The sequence below is a fragment of the Dendrobates tinctorius genome, unplaced genomic scaffold (assembly GCF_039654945.1).
Source record: "Dendrobates tinctorius isolate UK_male_01 unplaced genomic scaffold, ASM3965494v1 ptg000191l, whole genome shotgun sequence".
Lineage (NCBI taxonomy): Eukaryota > Metazoa > Chordata > Amphibia > Anura > Dendrobatidae > Dendrobates > Dendrobates tinctorius.
This window is the reverse complement of record NW_027361858.1, coordinates 13520279-13533810: the sequence shown is the minus strand read 5'-3', so window position 1 is coordinate 13533810 and position 13532 is coordinate 13520279. Positions and strand designations below refer to the sequence as shown.

Here is a 13532-nt window from a genome sequence, read left to right as displayed (position 1 = left end):
ACACGGTACTGTGTGAGGAGCGTACACCGCTGTATAGTGTGAATAAATGCACGCTCAGTACCTTAGCAGGACAAAAAAAAAAATTGGGATTGCTTTTAAAAAAGCAGTTTGCAGAGCAGTGGGGAAACAGCAATGCAGCTGTCAGGAAGCCTTAGAAGGCAGCCTAACAACCAACACCGCTGATCCACCACAATATAGCCTCCCCTTGCACTGCACACACAGTGACTGGTGTGTTGCACAGGCAAAATCGCTAGCAGCAGAAGTAGTTTTTTTGTCTTCTTCCCTGCCTAACGCTCTCCCTACAGAATCAGCAACCTCTCCCTATGCTAAGATCGGCAGAAGTAAGATGGCGGTCGGCGTGCACGCCCTTTTATAACCCCTGTGACGCCCACCAAAGCAAGCCAATCACTTGCATGCCCTTCTGAAAGATGGTGGTGACCCCTGCCTATGTCATCACGTTGCCCACAGTGTCCGTGGATCCTGATTGGCTGAAAAAGAGCGCTAAACAAACTTTTGAAACGCGACTTTGGCGCGTAAGTCGCCGACCTCGTGGCCGACCTCATCCTAGGGTCGGGTTTCGTTTCATGAAACCCGACTTTGCCAAAAGTCGGCGACTTTTGAAATTGTTCGACCCGTTTCGCTCAACTCTAGTCCCCATAGTTGGTATGGTTGATTCAACGGGTAAAAGAGCGGCGGCTTTTGCTTGCATACCCGCAAATGCGTTACCAACAGTCTGTGGACTGGTCCTAGGAGCGTGCGCCTTAACTTTGATAATAGCCACCTGAGTAGGTAATTTGATCGAGTTCATGAGGGTTTTAACAGCTTCAGCATTTTTCACTGGGGTTCCGGCAGTAGTAATAATCCTTCGATTGGCCCATAGAGCCCCAAAATCGTGAGCAATACCAAATGCATACTGTGAGTCCGTGTATATATTAGCCTGTCTGTTCTTGGCCAAAGTACATGCAGTAGACAGAGCCTGGAGTTCTGCTTCTTGTGCTGACTGTGAGGGCGGGAGCGCAGCTGCGTGCACTACAGTGTCCTCTATGGTAACAGCGTATCCTGTGTGGAATCTACCAAACTCGTCAGCATATCTTGAACCATCCGTGTATAACACCAGATCGGGATTTGGGAGTGCATTCTCACTGACATTTGGTGGAGTAACTGTTTCTTCTGTCAGAAGTTGGGAACAATCATGTTGGAGAAAATCCTCATCACTGCCATCTTTCTTGGGGACTGGCAGTAAAGTAGCAGGGTTGATTGTAGTACAGCGATGCAACTTGACATAATCAGTCAAAAGGAGTGAACACTGCAGCCGTAAGTGTCGTTGCACAGTCAAATGTCTTGGTTGCTGAAGGCTCAGTATTGCTGCAATATCATGCGGAGCAAAAATATGCATTTCATGTCCAAGAATTATGTCTGCAGTCTTGTCAAGCAACGAGTGAGTGGCGTGAACTGCCCTCATGCAACTTGGTGATGATCGGGCCACTGGGTCGAGGCGGGCCGAATAATAGCCCACTGGTCGTTGCCTGTTGCCATGTGATTGTGTGAGCACCCCTGCTGCGTGTCCTTCATTCTCAGACACATACAAATGGAACGGTCGAGTATAGTCCGGGATGCCCAAGGCAGGGGCGGAAGCAATAAGCCACTTCAACTCAGAGAAGGCATGATGAAGGCTTTCCACGCAAACCGGTGATCTTTCCTTGTAGATCATTATGCCGTCTTTCAAGGCGTTGTAAAGTGGTTGCATTATGCGGGATGCATCCGGTATCCACTGACGACAATAAGTGCACAGTCCAAGAAAACGCTGGAGTTCAGTTTCATCTTTTGGGAAAGGAAGGGAGCTGACAGCTATTTTTCTTTCTTCTGTGAGGTGTCTGACACCCTGAAGGAGACAGTGACCCAAGAACATCACTTGACCAAGGCTGAACTGAAGTCCCGAGGCCGAAACCGGACAGTTCAGTGCTGCCAGATGCTTTAAGGAGGCTAACAGTGGCAGCAATGGCAAAAGACACCTGCTCATATTTTTTTTACAACCTGGTTCGGACTGTTTTTGGCCCCTTGTGGCGTAACCGTCCATGTTAACTGTCGTCCCTGAAAAGTGAATGCAAACAAAAACCAGCAATCTGGGTGTAACGGAATGCTAAAGAAGGCGTTGGTAAGATCAATGACTGTAAACCAAGCATCATCCTGGGGTATTTGGGACAAAAGAGTATGTGGTTTAGGTACCACTGAAGTTTCCAGAATAGTAGCTGCATTAACTGCCCGTAGATCTTGTACCAGCCGGTACACAGGGGGCTGGCCAGGTGGGGTCTTTTTCTTAACGCGAAACAAGGGCGTATTACATGGAGAAACACAGGGTACCAGGGCACCATTATCAAGTAACGTTTGTATTTGTTCCTGAAGGCCCTGCTCCTGATCATGTTTCAAAGGATATTGATGGACTTTGGGAAAAGGGGCACCAGGTTTGAGAAACACTTTTACTGGTTCCACAGGCATTTTCCCTATATCATTTGGCCCTTTTGACCAAAGTTTAGATGGTATCTCTGAGAGGTAAGGGGTGAGTCGTTGATCCTCAGGCAATATTGGGGGTGGATCTGGGCTTATCAGGGCCATCATAACTGTGGGAAGGGTATGCAAAATACAAATTTCCTCACTGTCTTCATCTGCATAGGGGTTATGTAACGTAAGAACCATCCGACCATCATCTTGGAATTGTATTCTGGAGCGGAACTGTGATAACAAATCTACCCCTAGTAAATTTACTGGACATGTGGGAGAGATTACGAATTGAGCAGTAACCTCGGGGAAAGGCCCCACAGGGATGGGTTTTGTAAGAGTATGTTTATTGGGTCTGCCATCTACCCCAATTAAAACAAGCTCTTGATCTGAGAATTGAATAAGGATATCCGTAGGTACAGTACATCTGATGATTTGATTATAGAATTGGCCGCCCCAGTGTCTACCATGAACTTAACAAGGGTGTCCCCTATAGGGAGCGTGACGGATGAGCATGCCCCAGGTTTGGTGGAGGACATTGTGATGGCAGACCCTGGTTGGCCACCCCTTCAGTATGGACAATTATCAGGATTTTGGGGCTGTCCGTAACCGGGGTATCCTCTGGGGTTCCCAGTATTTAGATTACGATTGGAAGAGGGAACTTGAGGGTAGCATCTATCAGCGGGAGTGTGACAGTCTCTCTGAAAGTGACCAAATCGCCCGCAGCGCCAGCATTGCAAACGAGAATTAGCACGGCGGAGCTGGGGAGGAAGGCTCCTATTCATAGAATTAAAGGTATTGGAGTAGGGAGCTGAAGTCTGAGGGGGGGCCAGAGTTTGCTGTGTGCTCCAGTGATAAGGAACCAGCTGCGTACTCGCAGCCACGCTGGGCACAATGGTGGGGGCTGCTGTTATTGGAGGAACTGGAGCTGCTACAGCTGCAGCTGCTGGCTTATTTTTCTGTTTCCCTGCCGCTGCAGAACGGGTTAAATTCTTCTGAAAACTTTTTATTACTTTCAATGCATCATCCGGGGTGGAATTCTCAACATCAGGTCTAACAGAGATTATCGCCTCTTGCAACTCGGGTTTAAGGCCAGACATCAAAGCTGCCACAAAAAGATGTGTATGGGCTTTATTATACAGTGAGAATCCCAGATCTCTAAATACTACCATAAGACACCCATAGAACTTCTCGGCAGTTTCCCCCTTGTCCTGTGTGACATCTGTGAGAGAGGTAGCTTGGTCCGCCAATCTATCTTGTGCCCAAACTTTTAAAGCATTTCAAAAATCAACACCACTCTCATAAGTTCCCCCATCCAGATCCACATTATACATTATTCCACCCTCAATAATTGGAAAATACCCCTCCCCAGCTTTTACTCGAAGTATGTGTAATAGATCTCTTTGGGAAGTGGAATAAATGTCTCGATTTGATGCCATTTGCCTGTAGAAAGCCATGGGGGAAGTCTCTGGATCAGGTAATTGATTGCAAACAGCGTCTATTTGTGGTGGGGTGAAGGGAGTATACTTTGGCCTGTCAGGAGTGCTTTCCACATTATCTTCTTCAAATTCGGATATTACTGACAACTCAGGCGGAGGAGGTGGCGGTAGTACGGGCACAAGAGGCATCTACTGTGGGAGCGAGGCAGGAGGCTCTGTTACAGTTAGAGATTGTATTGCCTGATGGGCCGTTAGGCGGTTGTCGAGGACAAATCGGACCTCTTCCAATTTTATGGGGTTTTCCTGTATACACCGCTCTATTGCTGATACTATGACCATGGCGGCATCCTTCCTGGGATACTGAAAAATACTGGCAGAGATTATTGGTATAGCCACTGTACGTTGAGGCATCGTACTGGGGGGGACAGAGGAGGCATACAGGATTGTGTTCTGGACAGCCTCAGTAAGCAATTGTTGGGACCTAGGAATATTGATAGGGTCATATCGTGGTCCCACTGCATGTATTACATATTGACACGGCAGCTGTCCTGCTCTGGTTGCTGCGACCTGTCCTGTTTCTACCTGGCCATACATTTGTATATATGAATCAGATTCTTCCTGTATCATGGGTCCGCCTTTCTGTGAAATTTTTGTGGCCAGTCCTCCAGCATGGCAGAGTTGATTATTCGCGGCATTTACTATGGCCCCAACATGCTGCTTCATGAGATCCCCTGTCCCTATCCTAAAGAGCACATCATAACAGTGGGGTCCAGGAATAATATTGGAATACATTTCCTGAAAATCTTCTATCTCCTCTGAGCATCCTGTCTCTGACCTGGTAACTAAAGTAGGAGGGGGTGGATATTCATAACCACTAGCAATATTAGACATAGCTGGGGCTGGCTGCAGATGATAATAAGTACCGTCAGCTTTCAACAGAGGAAAGGTGGGGGCTGTAACACCCGGTCTTCTTGTGCCACAATTATAACTGATCTCTCTCCACTGAGGATTAGTAACTCCGCATACAGCACAGATCCACCCGGCAGGATCATAGGGTGGGGGCATACTGAGCTTCGGTAGTCCAGGATATATCGGTGCCTTAGGGTTAAGGGGCACAGAGCTTACAGTCAGGAGGAGAGGCTTGATTTCCTGGGGAGGGACCTTATCATCTAGCAGGGAAACTTCTTGTTTCAAATAATTCTTAACTAATTTCCTGCCCGACACATTAACCTCAATCTCAGTGTCTTCGTTAATCACATTCTCAATTCTTTCCTGTACCACAACACTTTCAGTCTTTTTCACAGTGTTAGACAATTTTCCTTTTGCCACATAGCAATAAAAACAATCAGAATTCACTTGCTGTTCAATTTCCACATAACCTTCATTATACAATTCATGTGCCAAGCCACGGAATTCCTCAGCGCCTTTAAGTAATCCATCATCAATCAATCTCCCTTTATTTTTTTTAACGCCTTCATCCCATAGCGTAGGCTGCAACCTCCCACCCTTAGGAAATCCCAGAATCGAAAATATTTTTCCTGCATTCTTGACAAATTTCTTTCCTCGTCTTTGAATCATAAGACTAACAGTATCTGATCCTTCACACAATTCCAAACTTTTCTTTTTCTTCCACAGAAACATAATTCTCTCCTTTACAGCTAAATATCCTGACAAATTGTGCACAATACTGGAGCAGCCGTCTTCGTTTGTTCCACAGGGTCAACCCCCTCTGGGAAGCCAAAAATTTGCGGTACTCAGTGAAAGGAGGAGGGCATCTCAGACTATCCCTCCGGACACCTCTGGTTATATATATCTATCTATATATACCTGAGTTACGTATCCTATGATCAGGACTTCAGGATATTTTGACTATAAAGAGAGTCACAATCACTGGTCAATCCGGGGTGTCCGTCCCTTATGAGGTACGGTTCGAGCACTGGGTCCCCAATGGGACTACACCTCTATATGATTCCACCCATGAATCACCCCACCACGGGGACAAACCTCAGATCCTCTTTGCAGCAACCAGCACAGGAAAACCACACGAAACGGTCAGTCTGAACAGTATAACTGCCAACTTACCATGGTTGCCGTGGGGGATGATCAGTCCCAATTTTCCAACACCTGTGTCCGCTCCGAGGGTCCTTTGTCTTGTTATCCTCCGGGGGCAGAGGCGTCCCTGTTCGGGGGCCCCACGTTGGGCGACCAGCTGATAGGGAGAGAGTTAAATTAACCCTTCACGGTTGAGCCAGTGATGTCCAAATTATTCCACAGAGTGTTGCTAGCAACTCAAATGACCAAACGGAGATGTGTCTCTGTATGAGACGATCCAAAGAGATCGGTAACCCGTTTATTGTAGTCACTTCTTTTATAATATTTTGCTTAATTATGCAAGGTTCTCAAGTACCAATAGCATCATTTCACTTTGTAAGCCAATAATATTGCAAGAAAACCGGAAACTACATATATGTCCGTACCTAAATAGAAAGTAGTATAATGGCATATTCTTCAGAGTTTTACACCCCCGCCTCCCTTATCTTGTACAGATGGGAACAGTCTGGTTTCATGACAGCCCATGCCAATTACAAAAATGTATCTTACAGCAACAAAAATTAAGAAAGGAAACCTACAGAGAAATGGAGAAGTGAAACTTAAGCTCTGATTTTAGTATTAACCCTTCACAATCCCAGTCATCCCAGTCCCAAAGGGTCTACTCAGTTAAGGAGGCATATGAAATTATTGCCTCCGAAACTGATAGTGAGAGAGAGGACCCCACCTCCCACTCTTCCTCTTCCAGCGACACAGACTTGCCACCACCAAGATGTCGCAGGACGAGAAATTGTCCAGAGCCCAGGGAGGAAGAGTCGGAGGCCTTAGAGGAAGAGTTGGAGTCCTTGGAGGAAGTCCCACAGCCAAGTGTGAGTTTCCCCCAACCTAGTGCTAGTCACGCCCATCCTAGCACTAGGTCTCCCTCCTGGACCCCCGTCCCTGAAAATTTTGCTCCATGGATTCCCGATTTCGTTCCACAATCAGGAATCCAGTTTGAGACTGCCAACTTCAGGGAAATAGACTTTTTCAAAGTCTTTTTCTCGGAGTCAACCGTCAGTCTCATGGTGGAGCAAACAAACTTGTACGCCCAGCAATTTTTGGCCGAACACCCAATTTCTTCATTCTCTACTTGGAGTGCCGTTGACTCTGTAGAAACACTGAAAGCCTTCCCTGCGATGACCTGAATTTTGATAGACTGTTCAAAATTCGTCCAGTCGTCGAACACTTCAGCAACAAGTTTCCCGAAAGGGAAATTTGTGTGGATGAATCCCTCATCCACTTCAAAGGGAGGCTTCAGTTCCGTCAGTACCTGCCCAGCAAAAGGGCAAGGTACGGCATAAAACTCTACAAGCTGTGTGAGAGTACCTCAGGGTACACTCTCAGCTTTAGAGTTTACCAAGGAAAGGACAGTAGGATCCAGCCCCCAGAATGTCCACCTGCTCTGGGGTGAGTGGGAAAATAGTGTGGGATTTGGTCCACCCTCTGCTTGATAAAGGTTACCATCTGTACGTTGATAACTTTTATACAAGCATCACACTATTTCAATCCCTCTCTGCCAGACCTACCGTCGCTTGCGGTACCGTGCGCAGAGACCAGAGAGGTCTCCCTTAGCCACTAATTGAGCTGCCTCTCCGAAAGGGTGAGAGCTGAGCCCAATGTATCGGCAACATGCTTGTGGTCAAGTTCAAAGACAAAAGAGACGTCTTTTTCTTGACCACAATCCATGGTCCCGGCACCATGGCTACCACCGTTCGAGGTACCCCAATACAGGTCCACAAACCGGACTGTGTCCTGGCGTACAACCATCACATGGGGGGAGTTGATCTTTCTTTTTTGAATCAGATCTTTTTTATTAAACATTCAGGAATCAATACAGAAAGAATATGACATCTTATATAGCTAGTAAAAATTACATTGAAAGCAGATATTATTTAAAGGGTAAAACTCTTCCTGTGTAAGAATAAATAAAAAGAAGAAAATCTCAAAACACAGATATTTGCATAAATTGAGCCTACAAACAACATGGCTCCACAAATAAACAAAAATCAAAATTATACAGCAGTGCCTCAGTTCAGTGGGAAAACCATCCCCGCCAGCCGCGCCACTCCGCATCATATTTCGCCCCCCCGCCCCCCGCGGATATCAGGTCCGATCCCCCCAGCCCCCCCCACCGCGCCACTCAAAATCCGCTTCGCCACAAAGGACACTAGACTTTATTTTTGTTCCCCAAGCACCCCATCACCGCAAGCACAACAGCAACTGGTCCAACATCGCATCCCGTACCAGTGCGCCCGAGGGGAGACCCGGTGACTCCATCCATGGCTGCCAAATTTTGTAAAACTTTCTTAATGCTTTTCTTTTTAAATAAGCCCCCCTTTCCAATCTAATGACATTATTTAGTTTATTTTTAAGCTCTGACAATGTTGGTGGCATAGGATCCAACCAATGATATGCAAGTATCTTTCTTGCCTGATACAGGATACGTGCTACCCCCAGGGCCACTGCAGAGTCCGGGTCAACCCCCTCCTCCCACAAATTCAACAAACATAGACGAGGTGACGGTTGTATTGTAATATGGTATACCTGGGCTATGAGTCCCAGGGTCTGCCTCCAGAAATCCCCAATGTGCCCGCACTCCCACATAACATGCATCAAGTGGGCATCATCCTGCCCACACCTAACACATTGTGTATTGGGCCTAAGTCCCATTTTAAATAATAAGCTGGGTGTTTTATATACCCTGTGAATGAGATATATTTGCGAAAGCTTCTGGCATTCAGAAACCGCAATTTTAGGGACCTGTTCTAGAATATCGGACCACTGGTCCTCCGTCAGGGGGCCAACGTCCCATTCCCACTTATTCTTAGCAGCAGTCAGTGGATATGTCTCCAGATGGGCAGGCAATAATCTTTTATATAATTCAGAGATAAGTCCCCTAGAAGACTCAGATGTAAGTAGCATATGTAGTGTTTGATTATGTGTCACTATCACCGGATTTGTCCTTCTCTGTTTTTCCAATGCATGTCTTAGCTGTAAGTACTGATAAAAGAAGACATGTGGGAGGTGAAATTCTGTTCTCAATTGTTCAAAACTCTTGAGAGTATTATTTTGCAATATTTGTGACACCAGATAAATCCCTTTATCTTCCCATCTTCCGAACCCCACCAGTTTTTTGATCTCTTGCAAATCCGGATTCCGCCACAATGGCCAGAACTCCGTAGGCCCATTTATCTTCAAATGAGACTTACCCCTATCCCACACCTTAAAAATCATAGCCAACGTAGGGTATCGTGCCCCATTTATCTGCCGTCGTCCCACCTCCAACCGGCACCCTGGATATTTCCATACCGATCCTTCTCTCACAATATCACCACCATTGTCATACGCTCCGTCTCTACCCCAACCTCTAAGATGTTGCATCTGGGAAGCAATATAGTATATGAATGGGTTTCCTCCCTCCTCCTTCCCTCGCTGCAGTATCTCCAAGCGGATCCTAGCCTGTTTTTTCTTCCAAATTAATTCCCGGAATAATATATTTATTTTTGTAAAAAATTCCCTACAGATCCACACCGGAGAATTATGTATCAAATATAATAATTGTGGCATCATTACCATTTTGATTAAGTTAGATCTACCAATATTCGACAACGGCAGGCGACACCAAGTATGTACTTTTGCTCTAAATCGCTGCAACAGGGGTTCCAGATTCAGAGTCCGAAAATCCTTCGGGGCAGGACTAACAATTACACCCAGATACTTAAACTTCCGAACTACAGGGACCGGTATCTGCAAATCTGAGAAATCCGCCGGGAGAGGGTCTATCAGCATTAAAGCTGATTTGGACCAATTAATCCGAAGACCAGACCTCAGCCCAAATTCTCGAATGACCTCCATTGCTGGAAAAATCGAGGAACGTACCTTGTCTAAATATAGAAGTAAATCATCTGCGTACAATGATATCCTCAACTCCACTGTTCCACACCTGAATCCCATTATTTCTCTGGACTTCCGAATTGCAACTGCCAATGGCTCCACCGCAGTAGCAAATAGCAAGGGCGAGAGCGGGCACCCCTGTCTAGTACCTCTCCCAAGAGGAAAAGACTAAGAGACCCTGCCATTAGCCCCAACCTTCGCCACCAGCGAGCCATACAGCAGCCTCACCCAATTTATAAATCTGTGTCCAAAACCCATTTTCCGAAGGACCGCCCACAAAAAACCCCACTCCAGACTATCGAACGCCTTAGCGGCGTCTAAGGACAAAATTGCTCTTCCCCCCAGCTCCCCAGAACTATGTTGAATCCCCAAGTATAGTTTCCTAAGGTTCATAGATGTGGCTCTGCCTGGGATAAATCCCGTTTGATCATTCTGTATAATAGATGAGACAACTCGGGACATCCTATTGGCGAGTACCCTGGCCAATAATTTAGCATCTGTTGATAGTAGGGAAATCGGGCGATATGAATCCGGGACCTCTGGATATTTTCCGGGCTTTAATATTAAAACTATCAAACCTTCCCTCATAGATGGCGGGAGGACCCCCTGCCTTTCAGCCTCTTCAAATACCTTAAGTAGTTTAGGTAGCAGTAAGGGTGCATAGGTTTTGTAAAACTCGCCAGGCAGGCCATCCATTCCTGGAGCCTTTTCATTTTGCATCTGACCAAGCACCTCCTCCAACTCCTCCAACAGGATGTCCCGATCCAATGAATCCCTATCGTTATCAGCCAGTGCAGGGAGAGAGAGAGCATCCAAATACTGCTCAATCTCAGTCTCCGTGAGACTGCAATCTGATGTGTATAGTCGCATATAATACCTCCTTATCTCACTCACTATGTCCACACTGTCCGTCACAAGACCACCCGAGTCCGTTTTTAGCCTATTGATATATGAAGATCCGTCCTGTGCTCTAATGACCGTGGCTAATAAATGTCCTACTCCCTCCCCCTCTATAAAATATTTTTGTTTGAGGAAATAACGTTTATTTGCTGCCGCCGACATGAGGTTTTCCCTGAGCGACCCCTGTGCCTTCTCCAAAGCTTTTTTAGTTTCCTCTGTCGGGTTGAGTACCACCGCAGCCTCCGCAACAGACACCTCCTGGATCAGGCCCCGGGTGTAGCGTCTATTTTGGCTTTTCCGTGTGCATATTTCTCTAATATATAAGCCCCTGACATAGGCTTTCATGGAATCCCAGACTATGTGTGATGATGCAGAGTACTCATTAAGTTGAAAATATTCTAGACTGGCATCATGCAAAGATCCCCCTATAAGCTGGATCCAGAAGGGATTAAGTTTCCAGATAGGTCTAGACAGGGTGAGGGGGTGTCCCCATGAAAGTGTGACATGTAGCGGCGAGTGATCAGATACACTTCTAGGCAGGTAGGCCACCCCTCGTACATATGGGGTCATGAGTGTATTCCCAATGGCCAGGTCTATCCGTGACATAGCGTGGTGGGAGCTAGAGTAGCAGGAAAATTGTCTGGCTGTGGGGTTTCGGACACGCCAAAGGTCTACCATACCCAGCTCCACCAACGTTCTAGCAAATGAGGTTGAGGCTGCATCTACTGATATGTTTCCCGAATGCAACTTATCCAAATAGGGATGCAAATATGTATTAAAATCCCCTATTAGAAGAGTCGGCGCAGGGGGAAAGGAATGTAAAATAGACAAGATTCTTTTTACTGGTTCGGGAGTTGATCTTTCTGATCATGTCCTCCAGGCCTATAGTGCCATGCTGGAGGCGAAGGTGTGGTACAAAAAACTGGCTGTGCGCCTCGTACAAATGACACTGTATAACGCATGCGTGCTATCACAATGTGCAGGCTAGAACCACTCCTTCCTTGAGTTCCAGGAGGCGGTGATAAAGGCCATGATTTTTGGAGAGGAGGACGGAGCTCGCCCCAGCACCCCTGGAATTCAAGTTTCCCGTATGGTACCAGGGCAACGTTTTCCCCGTGAGGAGAGAAAAAAGAAAAGGTGCTGGGTATGCTATAAAAGGGGGACAAGAAGGGAATCTCGTTTCCAATGTGAAACGTGTTCCGACAAACCTGGACTGTGTTTGAATGAATGCTTCAGAATTCATCACACGTCCATGGACTAAACACATCCTGACACTCCACTACAGAACTCACCCACACCAGCCTGACATACACAACACCATACACCAACCTGACGTACACTACACCACATACCAACCTGATATACACTACGCCACACACACCAACCTGATGTAGTATCAGGTTGGTATGTGTGGGGTAGTGTACGTCAGGTTGGTGTGTGTGTGTGCGTAGTGTACGTCAGGTTGGTTTGTGTGTGGTGTATACTATACCATATGTGTATACTATATGTGTGGCGTAGTGTACGTCAGGTTGGTGTGTGTGGCGTAGTGCACGTCAGAATTGTGTGTGTGTATGGTGTATACTACACTACACACACCAACCTGACGTACACTACACCACACACCAACCTGACGTACACTACGCCACACCCAACAACCTGATGTAGTGTCAGGTTGGTATGTGTTGCGTAGTGTACGTCAGGTTGGTGTGTGTGTGTGGCGTAGTGTACGTCAGGTTGGTGTGTGTGTGTGGTGTATACTATACCACACACACCAACCTGACATGCACTACACTACACCACACCACACACCAACCTGACGTACACTACGCCACACATACCAACCTGATGTAGTGTCAGGTTGGTATGTGTGGCGTAGTGTACGTCAGGTTGGTGTGTGTGTGTGTGGTGTAGTGTACGTCAGGTTGGTGTGTGTGGCGTAGTGTACATCAGGTTGGTGTGTGTGTGGCGTATACTACACCACACACACCAACCTGACGTACACTACACCACACACCAACCTGACATACACTACACCACACACACCAACCTAATGTAGTGTAGCAGGTTGGTGTATGTGGCGTAGTGTATGTCAGGTTGGTGTGTGTGGCGTAGTGTATGTTAGGTTGGTGTGTGCACTACACCACACATACTAACCTGGCGTACACAACACTACGCCACACACCAACCTGACATACACTACGCCATACACACCAACCTGACGTAGTGTGGCAGGTTGGTGTGTGTGGCGTAGTGTACGTCAGGTTGGTGTGTGTGGGTGTGTGGTGCATACTATACCACACACACCAACCTGACGTACACTACATACTTTCCATAAGCGACTTGGTGTCCGCTAATGATTGGAGCTAACTTTCCATTCAAAAACTCAAACGGCGCTCCTTCCCTTATGGGCCCTGCCGTGCACCCAAACAGTGGTTTATGACCACATATGAGGTATCGGTGTACTCAGGAGAAATTGCCCAACAAATTTTAGGATCCATTTTATCCTGTTGCCCATGTAAAAATGAAAAAATGTAGGCAAAAATAAACTTTTTGTGAAAAAAAGTATTTTTTAATTTTTACAGATCAATTTGTGAAGTACCTGAGGGTTTAAAGTGCTCACTATGCATCTAGATAAGTTCCTTGGGGTATCTAGTTTCCAAAATGGGGTCACTTGTGGGGGTACTCCAATGTTTCAGCACACAGGGGCTCTCCAAA

General features: G+C 46.6%; 1 long non-coding RNA gene across 1 annotated transcript in view; it reads right to left on the bottom strand.

Moving 5' to 3' along the window:
• LOC141055764 (uncharacterized) overlaps positions 1-13532 on the bottom strand; it is a 51181-nt gene that overhangs the window by 13293 nt on the left and 24356 nt on the right. Inside the window, exon 2 of the long non-coding RNA XR_012221529.1 lies at positions 6018-6144. This is a non-coding gene — a long non-coding RNA (uncharacterized lncRNA). The remainder of the gene's footprint in view (positions 1-6017; positions 6145-13532) is intronic.